Source organism: Scyliorhinus torazame, chromosome 2, assembly GCF_047496885.1.
Source record: "Scyliorhinus torazame isolate Kashiwa2021f chromosome 2, sScyTor2.1, whole genome shotgun sequence".
Lineage (NCBI taxonomy): Eukaryota > Metazoa > Chordata > Chondrichthyes > Carcharhiniformes > Scyliorhinidae > Scyliorhinus > Scyliorhinus torazame.
In genome coordinates, this window is record NC_092708.1 from 206,929 (window position 1) to 228,152 (window position 21,224).

Sequence of the window (21,224 nt, forward strand, 5' to 3'; positions counted from 1 at the left end):
ATTAAGGAAGAAAAATCCCCAGGGCCAGATGGCATCCATCCCAGATTTGAGGGAGACAAGAGATGAAATCGCTGGGCCTCTAACGGAAATCTTTGTGTCCTCGCTGGCCACAGGTGAGATCCCAGAGGATTGGAGGATAGACAATATTGTCCCGTTATTTAAGAAGGGTTGCAATGATAATCCGGGTAATTATAGGCCAGTGAACTTGATGTCAGTGATAGTGAAATTGTTGGAAAAGATTCTCAGAGACGGGGGGGCGATTCTCCAAGCCCCACGCCGGGCCAGGGAATCGCCGCAATCACGCCACGACGCCACGACGCCGGCATGCGATTCTCCGATGTGCGGAGAATCTGTGCCATTTGCGCCGGCGCGTTTGGCGCGGCGCCGGCCGTGGGCCGCTGGAATCGGCCGATTCTCCGGCCCGGATGGGCCGAGCGGCGGCGCCGATACGACAGAGTCCCGCTGGCGCCGTTCACCCCTGGTCGCTGTCCAATATTGCAGAATCGTCCCCAGGATCTCTGCACATTTGGAAGTGAATGGTCTTATTAGCGACAGACAGCACGGTTTTGTACGAGGGAGGTCATGTCTCACTAATTTAATAGACTTTTTTCAGGAGGTGACAAAAATGATTGACAAGGAAAGGGCTGTGGATGTTGTCTACATGGACTTTAGTGACGCATTTAATAAGGTCCCTCATGGCAGGCTAATGCAAAAGATTAGATCACATGGGGTCAGGAGTCAACTAGCTGGATGGATCCAGAACTGGTTTGGCCATAGAAGACAGAGGGTAGCAGTGGAAGGGTGTTTTTTTCCGAATGGAGGTCTGTAACTAGTGGTGTTCCGCAGGGATCAGTACTGGGACCTCGGCTCTTTGTAATATATATAAATGACTTGGTAGAAAACGTAGCGGGTCTGATTAGCAAGTTTGTGGATGATACTAAGATTGCAGGAGTTGCGGATAGTGATGAAGATTGTCAGAGAATACAACAGGATATAGATAGGCTGCAAAATTGGGCAGATAAATGGCAGCTGGAATTTAACCCAGACAAATGCGAGGTGATGCATTTTGGTAGATCCAATTCAGCTGGGAGCTATAAAATAAATGGCAGAACCATCAGGAGCACAGAGACACAGAGATCTGGGCGTGCAGGTCCAGATCCTTAAAAGTGGCAGCACAGGTGGTAAAGAAAGCATGTGGCATGCTTGTCTTCATAGGACGGGGTATCGAGTATAAAAGCTCAAAAATTATGTTACAGTTATATTGAATGTTGATTAGGCCACATTTGAATACTGTGTCCAATTCTAGTCACCGCACCACCATTAGAACAAACCATTACAAGGGGACATAAATTTAAAGTAAATGGTGGAAGATATAGGGGGAATGTCAGAGGTAGGTTCTTTACCCAGAGTAGTGGGGGCATGGAATGCAGTGCCTGTGGAAGTAGTTGAGTCGGAAATATTGGGGAACATCAAGCGGCTATTGGATAGATACATGGACTACGGTAGAATGATGGGGTGCAGATTAATTTGTTCTTAATCTAGACAAAAGTTCGGCACAACACCGTGGGTCGAAGGGCCTGTTCTGTGCTGTATTTTCTATGTTTATGTCTATGTTTACCAGAAGGACGTGGAGGCTTTGGAGAGAGTACAGAAAAGGTTTACCAGGATGTTGCCTGGTATGGAGGGTATTAGCTATGAGGAGAGATTGAATAAACTGGGATTGCTCTCCCAAGAGAGATGGAGGCTGAGGGGTGACCTGATAGAAGTTTATTAAATTATTAAGGGTACAGATAGGGTGAACAGTTGGAGGCTTTTTCCCAGGGCAGAAATGACAATTACAAGGGGAAACAAGGTCAAGGTGAGGGGAGAAAGGTTCAGTGGAGATTTGTGTTTGAGGGCATTTTCTGATACTGGACTATGATATAAATTATAGGTGGCTCTGTAACTACATTTGTGCTGCTATATTACTTTTGAATAGTTCTGATGAGACAAAAGGTACTCATTGGCTTAGATGCCTGTTTAGAAGAGGCAATTTGTAGAAATAGATAGTGTATACACAATGCTTGAGGACGCAAAATGGCTGTTAGTTATTAAAGAAATACTAAGGACACAAAATGGCTGAACTTAAGCTACCTCATGAGAACCAGACGTGGGTATGTACAGGGTGTATTTTAACAGCCACTGATAACAGCTTCACAGAACAAGGAGTGCAATGTATCCTTGATAAAGCTCAAGGTCCACAGCTGCTGACAGGACATAGCCTTGTGTTAGTTTTGAATGACTTCTGTATGAAGTTAGGAGCGGGTAAGACAACATCCACTTTAACCATAGATCTGATAACTGAGATGCTAAGAAAATTGATTTGACTGCATGCAATGAATTGTAACGCAAATATAGAACATAGAACAGTACAGCACAAAACAGGCCCTTCGGCCCTCGATGTTGTGCCGAGCATTGTCCGAAACCAAGATCAAGCTATCCCACTCCCTGTCATTCTGGTGTGCTCCATGTGCCTATCCAATAACCGCTTGAAAGTTCCTAAAGTGTCCGACTCCACTACCACAGCAGGCAGTCCATTCCACACCCTAACCACTCTCTGAGTAAAGAACCTACCTCGGACATCCCTCCTATATCTCCCACCCTGAATCTTATAGTTATGCCCCCTTGTAACAGCTACATTCACCCGAGGAAATAGTCTCTGAACGTCCACTCTATCTATCCCCCTCATCATCTTATAAACCTCTATTAAGTTGCCTCTCATCCTCCTCCGCTCCAAAGGGAAAAGCCCTAGCTCCCTCAACCTTTCCTCATAAGACCTATCCTGCAAACCAGGCAGCATCCTGGTAAATCTCCTTTGCACCCTTTCCAACGCTTCCACATCCTTCCTATAATCAGGTGACCAGAACTGCACACAATCCTCCAAATGTGGGTCTCACCAGCGCGGCTCTTAAACTCGAGCCCCCTGTTAATAAACGCTAACACACATAAGCCTTCTTCATGGCTCTATCCACTTGAGTGGCAACCTTCAGAGATCTGTGGACATGAACCCCAAGATCTCTCTGTTCCTCCACATTCCTCAGAACCCTGCCGTTGACCCTGTAATCCGCATTCAAATTTTTTCTACCAAAATGAATCACCTCGCACTTATCAGGGATAAACTCCATCTGCCATTTTTCGGCCCAGCTCTGCATCCTATCAATGTCTCGTTGCAGCCTCCAACAGCCCTCCACCTCATCCACTACTCCACCAATCTTGGTGTCATCAGCAAATTTACTGACCCACCCTTCAGTCCCCTCCTCCAAGTCATTGATAAAAATCACAAATAGCTGAGGACCCAGCACTGATCCCTGTGGTACACCGCTGGTAACTGGTCTCCAGTCTGAAAATTTTCCATCCACCACCACCCTCTGTCTTCTATGTGATAGCCAGTTACTTATCCAATTGGCCAAATTTCCCTCTATCCCACACCTCCTTACTTTCTTCATGAGCCAACCATGGGGAACTTTATCAAATGCCTTACTAAAATCCATGTATACGACATCAACTGCTCTATCTTCATCAACACACTTAGTTACCTCCTCAAAGAATTCAATCAAATTTGTGATGCAAGACTTACCCTTCACGAATCCATGTTGACTATCCCGGATTAAGCTGCATCTTTCCAAATGGTCATAAATCCTATCCTTCAGGACCTTTTCCATTATCTTCCAGACCACCGAAGTAAGACTAACTAGCATATAATTACCAGGGTCATTCCTATTCCCTTTCTTGAACAGAGGAACAACATTCGCCACTCTCCAGTCCTCTGGCACTATCCCCGTGGACAGCGTGTACCCAAAGATCAAAGCCAAAGGCTCTGTAATCTCATCCCTTGCCTCCCAAAGAATCCTTGGGTATATCCCATCTGGCCCAGGGGACTTGTCGACTCTCAAGTTTTTCAAAATTGCTAATACATCCTTCCTCAGAACATCTACTTCCTCCAGCCTACCCGCATGAATCACACTCTCATCCTCAAAAACATGGCCCCTCTCCTTTGTGAACACTGAAGAAAAGTATTCATTCAACGCCTCTCCTATTTCTTCTGACTCCATACACAAATTCCCACTACTGTCCTTGACCGGTCCTACCCTCACCCTGGTCATTCTTTTATTTCTCACATAAGAGTAAAAGGCCTTGGGGTTTTCCTTGATCCGACCCGCCAAGGACTTCTCATGCCCCCTCCTAGCTCTCCTAAGCCCTTTTTTCAGCTCATTCCTTGCAACCTTGTAACCCTCAAGCAACCCTACTGAACCTTGTTTTCTCATCCTTACATACTCTTCCTTTTTCCTCTTGACAAGACATTCAACCTCATTCAATTATAAACCTTGCCCTGCCGTATGGCCCTATCCCTCTCCATTGCAATAGTGAAAGTCACCGAATTGTGGTCACTATCTCCAAAGTGCTCTCCCACAAACAAATCTAACACTGGGCCCGGTTCATTACCCAGTACCAAATCCAATGTTGCCCCCCCCTCTTGACGGCCTATCCACATATTGTGTCAGGAAACCCTCCTGCACACACTGTACAAAAACTGCCCCATCCGAACTGTTCGACCTATAGAGGTTCCAATCAATATTTGGAAAGTTAAAGTCACCTATGACAACTACCCTGAGACCTCCACACCTATCCATAATCTGTTTTGCAATTTCTTCCTCCACATCTCTATTACTATTTGGGGGCCTATAGAACACCCCTAACAATGTGACCGGTCCTTTCCTATTTCTAACTTCGGCCCATATCACCTCAGTAGGCAGATCCCCTTCAAACTGCCTTTCTGCAGCCGTTAAACTATCCTTGATTAACAATGCTACTCCTCCACCTATTTTACCACCTTCCCTACTCTTACTGAAACATCTACACCCCGGAACTTCCAACAACCATTCCTGTCCCTGTTCTAACCATGTCTCCGTAATGGCCACAACATCGTAATCCCAAGTACCAATCCACGCTCCAAGTTCACCTACCTTATTCTGGATGCTCCTTGCATTGAAGTAGACACACTTCAACCCACCTTTCTGTCTGCCGGTACACTCCTGCGACCTTGATACCCTCCTCAGTACCTCACTACTCTCAACACTGGCTTCTGGACTACAGCTCGTTTTCCCAGCCCCCTGACAAATTAGGTTAAACCCCCCCCCCCGAAGAGCCGGAGCAAATTTCCCTCCCAGGATATTGGTGCCCCTCTGGTTCAGGTCCCACCTTCCCCAGAATGTGCTCCAATTATCCACGTACCTGAAACCCTCCCTCCTACACCATCCCTGCAGCCATGTGTTTATCTGCACGCACTCCCTGTTCCTCACCTCACTAGCATGTGGCACCGGCAACAAACCAGAGATGACAACATGGTTTGTCCTGGCTCTCAGCTTCCACCCTAGCTCCCTAAATTCCTGTTTTAAATCCCCGTCCCTTCTCTTACCTATACACATTACCGATGTGTACCATGACTTGTGACAGCTCCCCCTCACCTTTAAGTATTCTGAAAACACGGTCCGAGACATCACGGACCCTGGCAGCCGGGAGGCAACACACCATCAGTGAGTCTCTTTCGCTGCCACAGAACCGTCTATCTGTCCCTCTAACTATCAAGTCCCCAATAACTATTGCTCTCCTGCTCTCCCTCCTTCCCTTCTGAGCCACAGGGACGGACTCAGTGCTGGAGTTCCGTTCACCGTGGCTTACCCCTGGCAGGTCATCCCCCTCAACAGTTTCTGAGGAGCTGGAGATGGGTGCACTTCCAGGTGAAATCAGCAGGGACACTGACGGCGTCCCTCACCTCAAACATTCTGCAGGAGGAACATTGCACTGCCTTCCCTGCCATCCCCACTAGATAAAAAAAGAAAAAGAAAGAAAGAGCTTACCTGTTATTCACTCTACCCCTTAGGTGAAAGGAGGTGGAAGGGTGGGGGACACTGCAAGAGTAGTGTCTAGGGTTTAGAAACTGCCCAGCTTAAATACAGGTAAAAATAAAAGACTTAACCAGCAACCACTGCGCCCCACACGAGATCAGCAATCAGATGTTATGGGCCTGCGCAAACAACATAAATCTTTACAACTTACCCAGCAGTCACTCTGTCCTCACTCCGACCGGATTCAGCTGGAAACACCCAACAGTTAGTTTAAAAAAGAATTTACTCCCCTTCTCGGCAAGCACTCACTCAGCAACCACTGCACCCCGCACGATAATATCTCAGGGGAAAAAAAGCTACTTACCAGTCACCAGACAATCACTCACCTGCAGGCTGTGACAACACGGTTCAACTTCTTTCTACTTCTACCTGCCCTCGAGTCTCCCTCGTTTCTTTACTCGGCTGGGATCCTTACAGTGATTGTCTTTTTTTATTGGTTAGAGGAGGAGGTAGGGAGGGAAACACTGAAGAAGTGTTTCGGCTTTAACTGTCACTGGACAACAGCTCCTCCACAACCACCTTCAAGATACGGTGACCGCAATACACTGATGCAAATTTCCCCCGCAACAGCCAATCTGCAGCTCCGCTCTACTGCCCTCTGCTGGATGCTTGCCTTCACTTGAACACCGAGGGTGTCTTGCTCAGGTACACTTTCTGGATGCAGTGACCGCAATGCACTGATGCAAATTTTCCCCGCAACAGCCAATCAGCAGCTCCACTCTACTGCCCTCTGCTGGATATAGTTGATTAGAACATAGAACATTACAGCGGAGTACAGGCCCTCCGGCCGTCGATGTTGCGCCAACCTGTGAAACCACTCTAAAGCCCATCTACACTATTCCCTTTTCATCCATATGTCTATCCAATGACCATTTGAATGCCCTTAGTGTTGGCGAGTCCACTACTGTTGCTGGCAGGGCATTCCACGCCCTTACTAGTCTGAGTAAAGAACCTATCTCTGACATCTGAACTATATCTATCTCCCCTCAGTTTAAACCTATGTCCCCTCGTGCTAGACATCACCATCCGAGGAAAAAGGCTCTCACTGTCCACCCTATCCAATCCTCTGATCATCTTGCATGCCTCAATTAAGTCACCTCTTCACCTTCTTCTCTCTAACGAAAACAGCCTCAGGTTCCTCAGCCTTTCCTCATAAGATCTTCCCTCCATACCAGGCAACATTCTGGTAAATCTCCTCTGCACCCTTTCCAATGCTTCCACATCCTTCCTATAATGCGGCGACGAGAATTCCATTACTCCAAATGCGGCCGCACTAGAGTTTTGTACAGCTGCAACATGACCTCATGGCTCCGAAACTCAATCCCTCCACCAATAAAAGCTAACACACCATACGCCTTCTTAACAACCCTCTCAACCTGAGTGGCAACTTTCAGGGATCTATGTACATGGACACCGAGATCTCTCTGCTCATCCACACTGCCAAGAATCTTACCATTAGCCCAGTAATCTGTCTTCCTGTTATTCCTTCCAAAATGTATCACCTCACACTTTTCTGCATTAAACTCCTTTTGCCACCTCTCAGCCCAGCGCTGCAGCTTATCTATGTCCCTCTGTAACTTGTAATATCCTTCCGCACTGTCCACAACTCCACCGACTTTAGTGTCATCTGCAAATTTACTCACCCATCCTTCTACGCCCTCCTCCAGGTCATTTATAAAAATGACAAACAGCAGTGGCCCCAAAACAGATCCTTGTGGTACACCACTAGTAACTGGACTCCAGGCTGAACATTTCCCATCAACCACCACCCTTTGTCTTCTTCCAGCTAGCCAATTTCTGATCCAAACTGCTAAATCACCCTGAATCCCATGCCTCCGTATTTTCTGCAATAGCCTACCGTGGGGAACCTTATCAAACGCTTTACTGAAATCCAAACACCACATCAACTGCTTTACCCTCATCCACCTGTTTGGTCACCTTCTCAAAGAACTCTAAGGTTTGTGAGGCACGACCTACCCTTCACAAAACCGTGTTGACTATGTTAGACGTTTTAGTTGCTGTGAAATGAAGAGTCTAAAATTCTTGTTCCTTTTCACCAAACACCATTTATTTCACTTCCACAGCCTGTGCACAAAACTCTTAACAACACACCACCTCCCAGAGGCCACCTGAAGCCCCTTTACATATCAGTGTCAATTAATGGATACAGATTCCAGTCTGAACATTTCCCATCAACCACCCCTTCTCCCAGCTAGCCAATTTCTGATCCAAACTGCTAAATCACCCGGAATCCCATGCCTCCGTATTTTCTGCAGTAGCCTATCGTGGGGAACCTTATCAAACGCTTTACTGAAATCCATATACACCACATCAACTGCTTTACCCTCATCCATCTGTTTGGTCACCTTCTCAAAGAACTCAATGAGGTTTCTGAGGCACGACCTACCCTTCACAAAATCGTGTTGACTATCTCTAATCAAATTATTCCTTTCCAGATGATTATACATCCTATCTCTTATAAACCTTTCCAAGATTTTGCCCACAACAGAAGTAAGGCTCACTGGTCTATAGTTACCGGGGTTGTCTCTACTCCCCTTCTTGAAGAAGCGGACAACATTTGCTATCCTTCAGTCTTCTGGCACTATTCCTGTGGACAAAGATGACTTAAAGATCAAAGCCAAAGGCTCAGCAATCTCCTCCCTAGCTTCCCAAAGAATTCTAGGATAAATCCCAACCGGCCCTGGGGACTTATCTACTTTCACACTTTCCAGAATTGCTAACACCTCCTCCTTATGAACCTCAAGCCCTTCTAGTCTAGTAGCCTGAATCTCAGTATTCTCCTCGACAACACTATCTTTTTCCTGTGTGAATACTGATGGAAAATATTCATTTAGCAGCTCTCCTATCTCCTCGGGCTCCACGCACAACTTCCCGCTACTGTCCTTGACTGGCCCTACTCTTACCCTCGTCATTCTTTTATTCCTGACATATCTATAGAAAGCTTTAGGGTTATCCTTGATCCTACCTGCCAAAGACTTCTCATGCCCCCTCCTGGCTCTTCTTAGCTCTCTCTTTAGGTCCTTCCCAGCTAACTTGTAACTCTCGAGCACCCTAACTGAACCTTCATGTCTCATCTTTACATAAGCCTCCTTCTTCCTCTTGACAAGTGTTTTGACTGCTTTAATAAACCATGGTTCCCTTGCTCGACCACTTCCTCCCTGCCTGACAGGTACATACTTATCAAGGACACGCAGTAGCTGTTCCTTGAACAAGCTCCACATTTCCATTGTGCCAATCCCCTGCAGTTTTCCTCTCCATCCGATGCATCCTAAGTCTTGCCTCATCGCATCATAATTGCCTTTCCCCCAGATATAGCTCTTGCCCTGCGGTATATACCTATTCCTTTCCATCACTAAAGTAAACGTAATCGAATTGTGATCACTATCACCAAAGTGCTCACCTACCTCCAAATCTAACACCTGTCCTGGTTCATTACCCAGTACGAAATCCAAAATGGCCTCGCCCCTTGTTGGCCTACATACTGTGTCAGGAAACCCTCCTGCACACATTGGACAAAAACGGACCCATCTAAAGTCCTCGAACTACAGCTTTTCCAGTTAATATTTGGAAAGTTAAAGTCCCCCATAACAACTACCCTGTTACTTTCGCTCCTATCAAGAAGCATCTTTGCAATCCTTTCCTCTACATCTCTGGAACTTTCGGAGGCCTATAGAAAACCCCTAACAGGGTGACCTCTCCTTTCCTGTTTATAACCTCAGCCCATACTACCTCAGTAGACAAGTCCTCATCCAACGTCCTTTGTGCCACCGTAATACTGTCCTTGATTAACAATGCCACCCCTCCCCCTCTTTTACCACCTTCCCTGAGCTTACTGAAATATCTAAACCCCGGCACCTGCAACAACCATTCCTGCCCCTGCTCTATCCATATCTCCGAAATGGCCACAACACTGAAGTCCCAGGTACCAACCCATGCTGCAAGTTCACCCACCTTATTCCGGATGCTCCTGGCATTGAAGACACACTTTAAACCACCTTCCTGCCTGCCGGTACACTCCCGTAACTTTGAAACCTTACTCATGACCTCACTACTCTCAACCTCCTGTATACTGGAGCTACAATTCAGGTTCCCAAGCCCCTGCTGAACTAGTTTAAACCCTCCCGAAGAGCATTAGCAAATTTCCCCCCAGGATATTGGTACCCCTCTGGTCCAGGTGTAGACCATCCCGTTTGTAGAGGTCCCACCGACCCCAGAATGAGCCCCAATTATCCAGATATCTGAAACCCTCCCTCCTGCACCATCCCTGTAGCCACGTGTTCAACTCCTCTCTCTCCCTATTCCTCGTCTCGCTAGCACGTGGCACGGGTAACAACCCAGAGATAATAACTCTGTTTGTCCTCGATCTATGTTTCAACCCTAGCTCCATGAATTCCTGCCTTACATCCCTATCCCTTTTCCTACCTATGTCGTTGGTACCTATGTGGACCACGACTTGGGGCTGCTCCCCCTCCCCCTTAAGGATCCGAAAACACGATCCGAGTCATCACGGATCCTGGTACCTGGGAGGCAACACACCAACCGCGAGTCTCTCACGTCCCCACAGAATCTCCTATCCATCCCCCTAACTATGGAGTCTCCAATGACTAATGCTCTGCTCCTCTCCCCCCTGCCCTTCTGAGCAACAGGGACAGACTCTGTGCCAGAGACCTGGACCCCATGGCTTACCCCTGGTAAGTCCCCCCCCCTCCAACAGTATCCAAAGCAGTATACGTGTTACTAAGGGGAACGGCCACAGGGGATCCCTGTACTGGCTGCTTCCTCCCAGCCACCCATCCTCTCACCGTCACCCATCTATCTTTATTCTTCGGAGTAACTACATCCCTGAAGCTTCTATCTATGACCACCTCTGCCTCCCGAATGATCCGAAGTTCATCCAGCTCCAGCTCCAGATCTCTAATGCGGTTTCTGAGGAGCTGGAGATGGGTGCACTTCCCACAGATTAAATCAGCAGGGACACTGACGGCGTCCCTCACCTCAAACATTCTGCAGGAGGAACATTGCACTACCTTCCCTCCCATCCGCTCGAGAGAAAAAAAGAAAAATATAGAGCTTACCTGTTATTCACTCCCCTTCTCAGCAAGCACTCACTCAGCAACCTCTGCGCCCCGCACGATAACACCTGAGGGAAAATAAAAGAAAAACTACTTACCAGTCACCAGCCAGTCCCTTACCTGCAGACTGTGACGTCACGGTTCAACTTCTTTCTACTTCTACCTGCCCTCGAGCCTTCCTCTTGACCTTTACAGCGGTTGGTTTTTTTTGGTATTCTCATTTACAAACAAATTGATTGTTTGTAAATGTGAATACAAGTAATTCCGCCCCTTGAATCTGTATATTAACCCAATGCGAACCTTAGCTCAAGTGAGAAAGAGTATTGCGAGACTGCGTAGTCTCCAAATCTTTCTCCCAGATCTGAAATAATAAACTGCCTCTTTATACTCATCCTCAGGCCTTCGTGTGAATATTTTCACCTCTAACAATGTGCGGGGCAGGTTTTTTTACACAGAGGGTGATGTTGGCCTGGAATGCACTGCGAAGTGAGGTGGTTGAGGCAGATACGTTAGCGACTTTTGAAACTTATCTGGATAGACGGGGTATAGAAGGATACAGACGGTGGTCTAGATAGGACACGTGATTGGCGCAGGCTTGGAGGGCAGAAGGGCATGCTCTTGTGCTGTATTGTTCTTTGTTGCTAATGTGCCTGCTTCCACCACATCCTCTGTCAGTGCATTCCAGACACTCACCACTCTGCGTGAAAAACTCACTGCGCACATCTCCCTTAAACTTTCCCTCTCTCACAAAGAAAAATACATACAGACCTTGTACTGGTCATGATATGACCTTGGCAAAAACACTCAGCACTTCCTTGTGCTGTATCCCTCGAAACGCATCCTGTCCATGTATTTGTCGAGGTGCCTTTTGAACACCGTTAATGTATCTGCTTCCACAATCTCCCCTGGCAACGCGTTCCAGGCACTCACCACCCTCTGCGTAAAAAACCTACCTCGCACATCTCCTCTAAACCTTGCTCCAAGGACCTTTAACCTTTGCCCCTGGTGACAGACCCCTCCACCCTGGGAAAGAGTGCCTGCCCAACCACTATATGCATGCCCTCACAATCTTGTCGATCTCTATCAGGTAAGCCCTCAGCCTCCGTCTTTCTAATGAAAACAGTCAGAGTCTATTCAGCCTCTCCACATAGCTAACACCCCCCAGACCAGGCAACATCCTGGTAAACCTCTTCTGCACCCTCTCCAAAGCCTCCACATCCTTCTGTAGTGTGGCGACCAGAATTGTGCGCAATATTCTAAGTGCAGCCTTATCAAGGTTCTATATAACCGTAGCATGACTTGCCAGTTTTTACATTCGATGCCTCGTCCAATGAAGGCAAGCATTCCGTATGCTTTCCTGGCTATCTTGTCCACAAGTGTTGCCACTTACTTTGTCACCAACTCAAAAAACTCGATCAAGTTAGTGAGACATGACCTGACCTTCACAAAACCATGCTGTCTATCGCTAATGAGTCGATTTGTTTTCAAATGGGTATAATCCCTGTCCCTGAGAATTAGCAGGTGGGGGGAGTCATCTCAGGCCAATTTAAAAGAGCAATTTGATACTCACTCCCAGTGAGTTCTCCCAGTGAGCCAGAGAAGGCATAGCCAGAGTGAGGCACATCGAAGAGTGAGTTTGGGAATTCGAGCCTGGGTGGGGAGGAGGTGCTTTTTAGTCCTGGTAAGTGACTGGTAAGTAGTTTTTCTTTTCATTTGTCTATTGCTTTCGTTTTTTTTTGTTGTTCTGTTTGTTGGCATTCAAAGAACAAAGAAATGTACAGCACAGGAACAGGCCCTTCGGCCCTCCAAGCCCGTGCTGACCATGCTGCCCGACTAAACTACAATCTTCTACACTTCCTGGGTCCGTATCCTTCTACTCCCATCCTATTCATATATTTGTCAAGATGCCCCTTAAATGTCTCTATCGTCCCTGCTTCCACTACCTCCTCCGGTAGCGAGTTCCAGGCACCCACTACCCTGTGCGTAAAAAACTTGCCTCGTACATCTACTCTAAACCTTGTCCCTCTCACCTTAAACCTATGCCCCCTGGTAATTGACCCCTCTACCCTGGGGAAAAGCCTCTGACTATCCACTCTGTCTATGCCCCTCATAATTTTGTATACCTCTATCAGGTCTCCCCTCAACCTCCTTCGTTCCAGTGAGAACAAACCGAGTTTATTCAACCGCTCCTCATAGCTAATGCCCTCCATACCAGGCAACATTCTGGTAAATCTCTTCTGCACCCTCTCTAAAGCCTCCACATCCTTCTGGTAGTGTGGCGACCAGAATTGAACACTATACTCCAAGTGTGGCCTAACTAAGGTTCTATACAGCTGCAACATGACTTGCCAATTCTTATACTCAATGCCCCGGCCAATGAAGGCAAGCATGCCGTATGCCTTCTTGACTACCCTTCTCCACCTGTGTTGCCCCTTTCAATGACCTGTACTCCTAGATCTCTTTGACTTTCAATACTCTTGAGGGTTCTACCATTCACTGTATATTCCCTACCTGCATTAGACCTTCCAAAATGCATTACCTCACATTTGTCCGGATTAAACTCCATCTGCCATCTCTCCGCCCAAGTCTCCAGACAATCTAAATCCTGCTGTATCCTCCGACAGTCCTCATCGCTATCCGCAATTCCACCAACCTTTGTGTCGTCTGCAAACTTAATAATCAGACCAGTTACATTTTCCTCCAAATCATTTATATATACTACATTGAGCAAAGGTCCCAGCACTGATCCCTGTGGAACACCATTGGTCACAGCCCTCCAATTAGAAAAGCATCCCTCATTGCTACTCTCTGCCTTCTATGGCCTAGCCAGTTCTGTATCCACCTTGCCAGCTCAGCCCTGATCCCGTGTGACTTCACCTTTTGTAATAGTCTACCATGAGAGACCTTGCCAACAATTATAGTTGTATAAGTTAAAATAAGATTTAAGGCATGGCAGGAGATCCCAGACCTGTGTCATGCTCCTCGTGTGTGCTGTGGGAGCTCAGGGACATGTCCACTGACCCTGGCTCCTTCACATGCAAGAAATGTGTCCAGCTGAAGCTCCTGTTAGACCGCTAGACGGCTCTGAAGTTGCGGGTGGACTCACTTTGGAGCATCCGCGATGCTGGGGACGTCGTGGATAGCACGTTCGCTGAGTTGGTCACATCTCAGGTGGAAATTACTGAGGGTGATAGAAAATGGGTGACCAAAAGACAGAGCAAGAGTAGGAAGGCAGTGAAAGTGTCCCCTGCAGTCATCTCTCTGCAAAACAGATATACCGCTTTGGATACTGTCGAGTAAAATGGCTTACCATGGAAGGCAGCAGCAGCCAGGTTCATGGCACCGTGGCTGGCTGTGCTGTGCCAGAGGGCAGGAAGAAGAATGGCAGGGCTATAGTGATCGGGGACTCAATCGTAAGGGGAATAGACAGGCGGTTCTGCAGACGCAATCGAGACTCCAGGATGGTATGTTGCCTCCTTGGTGCAAGGGTCAAGGATGTCTCGGAGCGGCTGCAGGATATGCTTGGTGGGGGGGGGGGGGGGGGGGGGGGGGGGGGGGGGCCCAGCCAGCTGTCGTGGTGCACATCGGCACCACCGATATAGGTAAGAAAATGGGATGAGGTCCTACAAGCTGAATTCAGGGAGTTAGGATTTAAACTAAAAAGTAGGACCTCAAAGGTAAGAACCTCAGGATTGCTACCAGTGCCACAAGCTAGTCAGAATAGGAATGTCAGGAGAGAACAAAGAACAACAAAGAACAAAGAAATGTACAGCACAGGAACAGGCCCTTCGGCCCTCCAAGCCCGTGCCGACCATGCTGCCCGACTAAACTACAATCTTCTACACTTCCTGGGTCCGTAATGTCTATTCCCATCCTATTCATATATTTGTCAAGATGCCCCTTAAATGTCCCTATCGTCCCTGCTTCCACTACCTCCTCCGGTAGCGAGTTCCAGGTACCCACTACCCTCTGCGTAAAAAACTTGCCTCGTACATCTACTCTAAACCTTGCCCCTCTCACCTTAAACCTATGCCCCCTAGTAATTGATCCCTCTACCCTGGGGAAAAGCCTCTGAATATCCACTCTGTCTATGCCCCTCATAATTTTGTATACCTCTATCAGGTCGCCCCTCAACCTCCTTCGTTCCAGTGAGAACAAACCGAGTTTATTCAACCGCTCCTCATAGCTAATGCCCTCCATACCAGGCAACATTCTGGTAAATCTCTTCTGCACCCTCTCTAAAGCCTCCACATCCTTCTGGTAGTGTGGCGACCAGAATTGAACACTATACTCCAAGTGTGGCCTAACTAAGGTTCTATACAGCTGCAACATGACTTGCCAATTCTTATACTCAATGCCCCGGCCAATGAAGGCAAGCATGCCGTATGCCTTCTTGACTACCTTCTCCACCTGTGTTGCCCCTTTCAATGACCTGTGGACCTGTACTCCTAGATCTCTTTGACTTTCAATACTCTTGAGGGTTCTACCATTCACTGTATATTCCCTACCTGCATTAGACCTTCCAAAATGCATTACCTCACATTTGTCCGGATTAAACTTCATCTGCCATCTCTCCGCCCAAGTCTCCAGACAATCTAAATCCTGCTGTATCCTCCGACAGTCCTCATCGCTATCCGCAATTCCACCAACCTTTGTGTCGTCTGCAAACTTACTAATCAGACCAGTTACATTTTCCTCCAAATCATTTATATATACTACAAAGAGCAAAGGTCCCAGCACTGATCCCTGTGGAACACCACTGGTCACAGCCCTCCAATTAGAAAAGCATCCCTCCATTGCTACCCTCTGCCTTCTATGGCCTAGCCAGTTCTGTATCCACCTTGCCAGTTCACCCCTGATCCCGTGTGACTTCACCTTTTGTACTAGTCTACCATGAGGAACCTTGTCAAAGGCCTTACTGAAGTCCATATAGACAACATCTACTGCCCTACCTGCATCAATCATCTTAGTGACCTCCTCGAAAAACTCTATCAAGTTAGTGAGACACGACCTCCCCTTCACAAAACCGTGCTGCCTCTCACTAATACGTCCATTTGCTTCCAAATGGGAGTAGATCCTGTCTCTAAGAATTCTCTCCAGTAATTTCCCTACCACTGACGTAAGGCTCACCGGCCTGTAGTTCCCGGGATTATCCTTGCTACCCTTCTTAAACAGAGGAACAACATTGGCTATTCTCCAGTACTCCGGGACATCCCCTGAAGACAGCAAGGATCCAAAGATTTCTGTCAAGGCCTCAGCAATTTCCTCTCCAGCCTCATTCAGTATTCTGGGGTAGATCTCATCAGGCCCTGGGGACTTATCTACCTTAATATTTTTTAAGACACCCAACACCTCGTCTTTTTGGATCACAATGTGACCCAGGCTATCTACACCCCCTTCTCCAGACTCAACATCTACCAATTCCTACTCTTTGGTGAATACTGATGCAAAGTATTCATTTAGTACCTCGCCCATTTCCTCTGGCTCCACACATAGATTCCCTTGCCTATCCTTCAGTGGGCCAACCCTTTCCCTGGCTACCCTCTTGCTTTTTATGTACGTGTAAAAAGCCTTGGGATTTTCCTTAACCCTATTTGCTAATGACTTTTCGTGACCCCTTCTAACCCTCCTGACTCCTTGTTTAAGTTCCTTCCTACTTTCCTTATATGCCACACAGGCTTCGTCTGTTCCCAGCCTTTTAGCCCTGACAAATGCCTCCTTTTTCTTTTTGACGAGGCCGACAATATCACTCGTCATCCAAGGTTCCCGAAAATTGCCGTATTTATCTTTCTTCCTCACAGGAACATGCCGGTCCTGTATTCCTTTCAACTGACACTTGAAAGCCTCCCACATGTCAGATGTTGATTTGCCCTCAAACATCCGCCCCCAATCTATGTTCTTCAGTTCCCGCCTAATATTGTTATAATTAGCCTTCCCCCAATTTAGCACATTCATCCTCGGACCACTCTTATCCTTGTCCACCAGTATTTTAAAACTTACTGAATTGTGGTCACTGTTACCGAAATGCTCCCCTACTGAAACATCTACCACCTGGCCGGGCTCATTCCCCAATACCAGGTCCAGTACCGCCCCTTCCCTAGTTGGACTGTTTACATATTGTTTTAAGAAGCCCTCCTGGATGCTCCTTACAAACTCCGCCCCATCTAAGCCCTTGGCACTAAGTGAGTCCCAGTCAATATTGGGGAAGTTGAAGTCTCCCATCACCACAACCCTGTTGTTTTTACTCTTTTCCAAAATCTGTCTACCTATCTGCTCCTCTATCTCCCGCTGGCTGTTGGGAGGCCTGTAGTATACCCCCAAAATTGTGACTGCACCCTTCTTATTCCTGATCTCTACCCATATAGCCTCACTGCCCTCTGAGGTGTCCTCTCGCAGTATAGCTGTGATATTCTCCCGAACAAGTAGCGCAACTCCACCTCCCCTTTTACATCCCCCTCTATCCCGCCTGAAACATCTAAATCCTGGAACGTTTAGCTGCCAATCCTGCCCTTCCCTCAACCAGGTCTCTGTAATGGCAACAACATCATAGTTCCAAGTAGTAATCCAAGCTCTAAGTTCATCTGCCTTACCCGTAATGCTCCTTGCATTAAAACATATGCACTTCAGGCCACCAGACCCGCTGTGTTCAGCAACTTCTCCCCGTCTGCTCTGCCTCAGAGCCACACTGTCCCTATTCCCTAGTTCTCCCTCAATGCTCTCACCTTCTGACCTATTGCTCCCGTGCCCACCCCCCAGCCATACTAGTTTAAACCCTCCCGTGTGACACTAGCAAACCTCGCGGCCAGGATATTTATGCCTCTCCGGTTTAGATGCAACCCGTCCTTCTTATACAGGTCACACCTGCCCCGGAAGAGCTCCCAGTGGTCCAGATAATGGAAACCCTCCCTCCTACACCAGCTGTTTAGCCACGTGTTTATCTGCTCTATCTTCCTATTTCTAGCCTCACTGGCACGTGGCACAGGGAGTAATCCCGAGATTACAACCCTCGAGATCCTGTCTTTTAACTTTCTGCCTAGCTCCCTGAACTCCTGCTGCAGGACCTCATGCCCCTTCCTGCCTATGTCGTTAGTACCAATATGTACAACGACCTCTGCCTGTTTGCCCTCCCCCTTCAGGATTCCCTCTACCCGTTCGGAGACATCCTGGACCCTGGCACCAGGGAGGCAACATACCATCCTGGAGTCTCTTTCACGTCCACAGAAGCGCCTATCTGTGCCCCTGACTATAGAGTCCCCTATTACTATTACTCTTCTGCGCTTTGACCCTCCCTTCTGAACATCAGAGCCAGCCGTGGTGCCACTGCTCTGGCTGCTGCTGTTTTCCCCTGATAGGCTATCCCCCCCGACAGTATCCAAAGGGGTATATCTGTTCGAGAGGGGGACAACCACAGGGGATTCCTGCACTGACTGCCTGCCCTTTCTGGTGGTCACCCATTTCTCTGCCTGCACCTTGGGTGTGACCACATTTACATAACTGCGATCTATGACGCTTTCCGCCACCTGCATGCTCCTAAGTGCATCCAATTGCTGCTCCAACCGAACCATGCGGTCTGTGAGGAGCTCCAGTTGGATGCACTTTCTGCAGATGAAGCCATCCGGGACGCTGGAAGCCTCCCGGACCTGCCACATCTCACAGTCCGAGCACAGCACCTCTCTAACTGACATTGCGTCAATTAATTAAAATTTGTCTTTTTTTTTTTTTAAATACTTTTTTTTTAAATTTCAAAGTTACTGTCAACTATCTGTTTCCTAGCACTAGATTTCTAATAGAAATGCGATAGCTAACTATAATACTCTCCGATCTCTGGCTTAGATATCCTCTAAATTATAATTAAGTTATTATGTTTAATTAGTTCCCAAATACTCAAATTTTTTTTAAATTTAGGTTAGAATCCCAACCAGCCACTCTGGCCACAGCTTTTCTGTGATGTCACTTTAGTTTCCCCCCGACACACACAATTTGAAAAAAGGTATAAAAGTAAAAATAACTTACTTACCTTCTGAGTGTCTTAGATGTTCTCAGGTTCTCTCGCTGACAGAGACTGCTCCTCCACCTCCGAACCTTGACCTGCACAATGCTAATAATATAATAATAATATAATATGGCACTTACCTTACACCAATGGGTCTTACCAACTAACTTGATAGAGTTTTTAGAGTTTTTCGAGGAGGTCACTAAGATGATTGATGCAGGTAGGGCAGTAGATGTTGTCTATATGGACTTCAGTAAGGCCTTTGACAAGGTCCCTCATGGTAGACTAGTACAAAAGGTGAAGTCACACGGGATCAGGGGTGAACTGGCAAGGTGGATACAGAACTGGCTAGGCCATAGAAGGCAGAGGGTAGCAATGGAGGGATGCTTTTCTAATTGGAGGGCTGTGACCAGTGGTGTTCCACAGGGATCAGTGCTGGGACCTTTGCTCTTTGTAGTATATATAAATGATTTGGAGGAAAATGTAACTGGTCTGATTAGTAAGTTTGCAGACGACACAAAGGTTGGTGGAATTGCGGATAGCGATGAGGACTGTCTGAGGATACAGCAGGATTTAGATTGTCTGGAGACTTGGGCGGAGAGATGGCAGATGGAGTTTAACCTGGACAAATGTGAGGTAATGCATTTTGGAAGGGCTAATGCAGGTAGGGAATATACAGTGAATGGTAGAACCCTCAAGAGTATTGAAAGTCAAAGAGATCTAGGAGTACAGGTCCACAGATCACTGAAAGGGGCTACACAGGTGGAGAAGGTAGTCATGAAGGCATACGGCATGCTTGCCTTCATTGGCCGGGGCATTGAGTATAAGAATTGGCAAGTCATGTTGCAGCTGTATAGAACCTTAGTTAGGCCACACTTGGAGTATAGTGTTCAATTCTGGTCGCCACACTACCAGAAGGATGTGGAGGCTTTAGAGAGGGTGCAGAAGAGATTTACCAGAATGTTGCCTGGTATGGAGGGCATAAGCTATGAGGAGCGATTGAATAAACTCGGTTTGTTCTCACTGGAACGAAGGAGGTTGAGGGGCGACCTGATAGAGGTATACAAAATTATGAGGGGCATAGACAGAGTGGATAGTCAGAGGCTTTTCCCCAGGGTAGAGGGGTCAATTACTAGGGGGCATAGGTTTAAGGTGAGAGGGGCAAAGTTTAGAGTAGATGTACGAGGCAAGTTTTTTACGCAGAGGGTAGTGGGTGCCTGGAACTCACTACCGGAGGAGGTAGTGGAGGCAGGGACGATAGGGACATTTAAGGGGCATCTTGACAAATATATGAATAGGATGGGAATAGAAGGATACGGACCCAGGAAGTGTAGAAGATTGTAGTTTAGTCGGGCAGTATGGTCGGCACGGGCTTGGAGGGCCGAAGGGCCTGTTCCTGTGCTGTACATTTCTTTGTTCTTTGTTTGTTCTTTGTTGTTTGTTATTATTAGGTTAGAGGAGGAGGGCGGGTGGGAGACACTACACGTGTAGTGTCTCGGGTTTCCTCTCCACCAGAATTTATTGGTTGGGGGGGGGGGGGGGGGGACTTGCCAGAGGTCCGCGGGTCGAACTTCCGGTTCCCGCCTTATATAAAAACAAATAAAACAGAAAAGAAGAACAGACACGGGACCAGGCAAGGCTTTTAAATACACTACTCACCTCCAAGAAGGCCCCTGCGCACCGCTGCCGCCGAAATCCAAAGGGCTGCTCCTGTAAAGGCAAGGCTTTTTAAAGTAAGTACTCACCTCCCAGAAGGCCCCTGCGCACCGCTGCCGCCGAAATCCAAAGGGCTGCTCCTGTAAAGGTAAGGCTTTTAAATACACTACTCACCTCCAAGAAGGCCCCTGCGCACCGCTGCCGCCGAAATCCAAAGGGCTGCTCCTGTAAAGGCAAGGACGAATGCGTGGCTCGAGAGCTGGTCCAAGAAAGAGGGATTCAAATTCCTGGGGCATTGGAGCCGGTTCTGGGGGGGGGGGGGGGGGGGTGGGCCAGTACAAACAGGATGGTCTGCACCTGGGCAGGACTGGAACCAATTTGCATCAGTGCATTGCGGTCAATGTATCCAGAAGGTGTACCTGAGCAAGACACCCTCCTTGTTCAAGTGAAGGCAAGCATCCAGCAGAGCGGAGCTGCTGATTGGCTGTTGCGGGGAGAATTTGCATCCGTGCATTACGGCCACTGTATCCAGAAGGT

The 21,224-nt window shown here is 47.6% G+C and overlaps 1 protein-coding gene across 1 annotated transcript in view; it reads right to left on the reverse strand.

Moving 5' to 3' along the window:
• xrcc5 (X-ray repair complementing defective repair in Chinese hamster cells 5) overlaps positions 1-21,224 on the reverse strand; it is a 361,785-nt gene that overhangs the window by 148,173 nt on the left and 192,388 nt on the right. The window lies entirely within an intron of this gene.